Below are 5,186 nucleotides of genomic sequence, written 5' to 3' on the forward strand. Positions count from 1 at the left end.
AGCTGGTGGTCTATTAAAACTCCTTTGCTGTCCTTTTCCCCTCCTAATAAAATAGAGATGTTCATTTGAATGATGAAGGATGTTTGTTTTGCTGTCTAAATGAAAATTAATTAAACGAAAACCCATCTGTAATGAATGAGACCTTTTTTTAAATCTTCCATCCTACTTAGCATAATAAGCATTTATGATCCCATGAGATTTAATTTGAATTTCAATATTAGTAAATCAACTCATAGATTGAAGGAAGAATCCAAGTTTAAGCTTAAGGATCCCAGCTTGGAGGAAACTATTGTCAGGGCAGCATCAGTTTGGGGCCCCAGTTCAGCTCTGGGGAGTTTCCTTTACAAACTTTTAAATTAGTCTCCTAAACTGTACTTATCTTAGTACAGACAGCCCTTCAATTCAAAGAAAATGACCAGCCTTCCCTTGGCATGGTGTAAACTGCATCTTGAAAACATTCATGTTGAGTGAGCTGTTCTGGCTCTCCAAATTCACTCATTTTAACAAGCATTCGTTAGTTCGCTGTTGTGTACTCCTACTGTGTAAACCTTTTGAGTTGCTGGAGACACAAAGTCAAAAACAAAACAGCCTCATCCCTCAAGGAGCTTATTCTGTGGCGGGAACAACTGCTAAGTCAAAACACTCAAATTAAACAGTACTTTTTGGGGTGGGGGAGGAGTGATTAGTAGCATCGGATCAGGAGAGACCTTGGGAACATTTGAGCTAAAGGAAGCTAGGCATTCTCTGTGCTCTTTCTAATGTTTTCTATAGAGATTGTGTTAAGGAAAGTAGAGACACTGGAATGTGTGTGTGTGTGTGTGAGTGTGTGTGTGTGTGTGTGTGTATGTGTGTGTGTGTGTGTGTGTATTTTGTGTGTAAGCTGTGGTTGGGAGCAGTTTCAAAGTTAGGTTTGGGAAGAGGAAGGGAAATTCTCTGCTTGTGGCCCAGTAAGGTCACAAATGTGCCAAGGACTGAGAAATGCTCTAGCAGTCTATGACAGCTCCAAAGAGGCAGTACACTGAGAACAATGGGTTTGGAATCAGGTCTTGGATTCAAATCCTACCGCTTACTATCCATGTGACCTTGGGCAAGCCTAACTTCCCCGGGCCTCAACTTCTCCACGTGTAAAGGGAGAGGGTTGGATCTGATTCTGAGGTTGCCTCTAGCTCTAGATCTGTGGTCCTGCCTTATTCCATATGTCCATTCCGCTGCCTGGTCTTATGTGTGGGGTCAGTGTCTCTCTCTCCTATGCTTTACTTCTCTTCCATTGAATAGTTACCCTCCAGTCTGTCCTCCTCAAACTGCCAAAGGGATCTTCCTAAAGCTCAGGTCTGACCCTGTCACCACCCGCCACACCCGTAGGATCAAATTTGTCCTCCTCTCTTTAGGGCTCAAAACTCTCCCCAAGCCAGCCCTTCTAGTCTTCTTAGACATACTTCTCCTTAGACGCAGTAGAACTCTCCCTTCTTTGGGCCTTGGCGCTGGCCCTTCCCGTGCTTGGAATGCTCAGATTCCTTGTTTCCCCTCCTAGGATCCTTCAAGACTCAGTTCCCAAGGCACCTTCTGCAGGTGGCCTTTTCCAGTCTCCCAAGCCTTCCCTTCTAAGGTTACCATCCATCTGCTACTCTCTATCCTATAGACTGTAAGCCTCCTTGAAGGCAGGTTTTTTCTCTCTTTTTTTGTTTTTCTTAAGGGACTTGCCCAGAGTCGCACAGTTAGTAAGTGTCGAGTTCCTGAGGCCTTGTTTGAACTCAGGTCCTCCGGCCTCCAGGGCATTGCTCTATGCATTCCACCACCTAGCTGCCCTGAAGCTTTTTTCATTTGTTCTTATACCCACAGTGCCTAAGTACCCTTAGCACCCTAATACATAGAAAGTGCTTAATAAACACTTGTTAATTGACTGTTTTAACATGTAAAATTAAATTTAAATGAGAATTAAGACGTTAGATCCCAGCACAGACTTAATAGGATATTGAAGCAAGACGAAACCTTAGAAGATCATCGGGTTAGAAGATCACAGGGCTGGTTGTCTGGTCAGGCCCTCATTTTGCTGGGGAGGATTTGAGGCCCAAGAGAAGCCTTTCCTAGTCATGGCTCTATGGTGGCAGATCCCGGACCAGCCTGATTCCAGGCCAGCATTCTTCCCACTCTGCCGTGTTGTCTTTCAGTTAGCAGGCCGTGAAGGCCCCTGCTAAGCCTAGCATCTTGTTGGGCCACTTCCTCAGAACTGCTCCCAGGGGTCCTTGGCCCTGGCACAGGGGAAAGTTCATTAGCATTGGAATCAGGGAATCTAGACTTCCTACCTGTGTGACCTTGGCCAAATGACTTAACCTCTATCTCAGGCGGTTTAAAAATGTCGGAACTCTGAGTCAGAGGCAGCCAGGGAGAGTAGAGAGAGAGAGTCAGGAAGGCCTGGGTTCAAATCCTGCCTCAAAACCGTTGTGGCTGTGTGGCCCAGGGCTCTCCTCCCAGACTGAAAGTGGCTGAGCAGGGGTAGGTCAGCGGAGATAAAAGGAGTTTCTTCCTCCCCAGGTGAGCCCAACCAGATTTAAATGTCATTGAGAAATAAATAGTTAGAATAAATAAGAATGCAATAGAACAGAGATCACATTAATACATGGTTCTCTAAGTCAATGTGCAGTTTAGTGGTCCGGTTACTATTTTATTTTGACAGCATTGCTCTAAGCCAATGAAATCACAAGTGTGAACCAAAAGTAGCCCCCTTGGGCCTGAGCTTGTCCTTTTTCACCCCTGAGCCTTCTGAGCTCCCTGGTTTGAGAGAGGGAATGTGTGTTGCCCCATCCCTAATAAACTTTCTCCCTCCTTGGTCCTAAGACTCATCCCCCTTTTCATTGCCCTCCTCCTCCAATTTACTGTGCCCATCCTGGTTTGCCCAAGAATGGCACTTTTTACCCTCAGAAAACTCCCCAAGGAGTTTGGGGTTTGCTGTCTGGGCCCCCAAAACTAAGACTATTTTATCCAGTCCCAGCCTCACTCATAGCAAATCAGGAAGTTTTCCTTGCTGGGAGGCTTTTGTTCCACCCATGTCCTGAATCAATGAATGGCTGGGGAAGCCTTCCTTCCTTCTCTTGACTTGTAGCAAGAGAAAGAGAAAAAAGACTTCAGAAAGTATTACAGTTGTGCCACATCACCCAGAAAAAGGAAGCCATTCTCCCTGACACTTAGTTCACTGCAGCATCTATGAAAGACACTTCCTTTTCATTGGGAATGCTCCTATGGTCCAGGAAAGAGAAAAGGACCTGAACTCAGATGGTGGCCTTGGGAGATGGAGGGAGGGGATCCGATGCAAGTGCGAATGCTCCAGTGGAATGGATAGGACTCTAAGACATCGGTGACTGGTCAGACTAGGATAGCCTGGGAGAGAAGGGTCGGAGGGGACACTGAGATCACAATATTGATGACTGGGAATCGTGGCTCCATTAACAGAAGGAGGGATGATGGAAAAGCAGCTAATCTGGGAGGAAAGAAAGGAAGTTTTGTTTAGAGCATGTCAGAATTGAATGTAAAAGAACCAGTTCATGCCTGTGTGTCAGGTTTTGTACCTAGGATAACATGACTTCTTTATAAATTTTAAATATAGGCAGTTCCTAATTCATAGAGGTATTGTACACTTTATTAGGGGGAAAAAGGGCAGTCAAAGAATATACAAGATCACTGCTTGGGTAAAAGGAAGGAAGGAAGGAAGGAAGGAATGGAATAGAATGGAATGGATGAATGAAAGGAAAGCATTTACTTAGTGTTGGCTCTGTGCTAAGCACCAGGAATGCAGACTTCAAAGTGAGATGGTCCCTGCTGTCATGGAGCTTACAGTCTAATGGGGGGCACATCATATATAGGAGAGTGAGGAGGTGAAGGGAGATATAGAGCCACTTTTTTCAGAAGCAGTGAGTATTGATTTGATTACTGCCCAGAGCAAGAGGTGAAGTGGGGGGAGGGGGAAAGGGAGGAGGGAAGGATTATACATGTAGAAATAAGGGTAATGGCTGGATGGGATGGGAAGCATGGTTTGGTCTGGAGCTGACTAGTATAATGGGCAATAATATAAGCCAGCATTTCTCTGGCGCTTTATGGTTTGATTTACATGTTACCTCATTTGATCCTCACGACAACCCTATAAAGTAGGTGTTATTATCTATCCCTATTTTACGGACAATGAAACGGAGGCACAGAGAGGTTAAATGGCTTGCCCAGAGCCTCAGAACTAGTAAAGACTGAGGCAGGATTCAGATGCAGGTCTTCAGGGAACCAAGCCCAACACTCTTTATTCCACTCTGCTGTCTCCTCAGTTAACTATTCTGTGGATCCGTAAACCTCTCTGGAGGTCTAGCCAGGTCAGAGGGTTAGGGATTAGGGTTCTCTAAGCGGGCAGAAGCAATATGGTGCAGAGGGCTGGATGGATGGCGTGCAGAGGGACCATGATGAGCAGTGACCAAGAAGATGACAGTGCCAGGCTCTTGTGAGGATTTTTTTCTCTGCTAAGGACCATAATCTATGGGCTGGAAAAAGACTAGAGCCCAAATGGCCAAAAGCGAGTTGGTCCTCAAGATAAAGAGGGAGATAGCAAGAAAACATTTCTGTGCCCTGGTGAGTTCATGTCACCAAGCCCAGGCGTCTCCATTCTCAGGTCCCAAAAGAAGCTGTGGCTGCGATTGTTCACCCTCTGTCAGGGATCTCTGAATGAGCATGAAGAACCAGGGATGAGAAGTATACAGCCCACAGAACAGGGACTGACCTCAATGCCTGGCAGAGTCCTAGCATGGAGTATTAAAGGGAGGACGAGCCACTGTCTAGGCAAGAAAGAGGGGATCCCAAAGACCTGGCTTGGCTTCATCAAGAACAGACAGTGACCAGCCAACCCACAGGATTCCTACACTGAGAGACAAGGGCAATGCTGTAGATAGAGTTTGCCTGGATTTTTAGCAAAACCCTCGACAAAACTCTTGTGGAAAAGCTGGAGAATCATTCAGATAAGTGGCTTAGTAACTAGTTGGGTGGTAATGCAAAAAAGGCTTTGGCAGGAAAGAGCATCAGGATGAATTAAAGCCCAGAGATGATAGTGTAGTACTAGTAGTGGTAGTAGTAGTAGCAGTGGTAGTGGTAGTAGCAGTAGTAATATAGCTGAGTTCCAATAATTACTCCTGGGAAACGCTTACATGGCTCAGGTT

The sequence above is a fragment of the Trichosurus vulpecula genome, chromosome 7 (assembly GCF_011100635.1).
Source record: "Trichosurus vulpecula isolate mTriVul1 chromosome 7, mTriVul1.pri, whole genome shotgun sequence".
In the NCBI taxonomy this organism is placed as follows: domain Eukaryota; kingdom Metazoa; phylum Chordata; class Mammalia; order Diprotodontia; family Phalangeridae; genus Trichosurus; species Trichosurus vulpecula.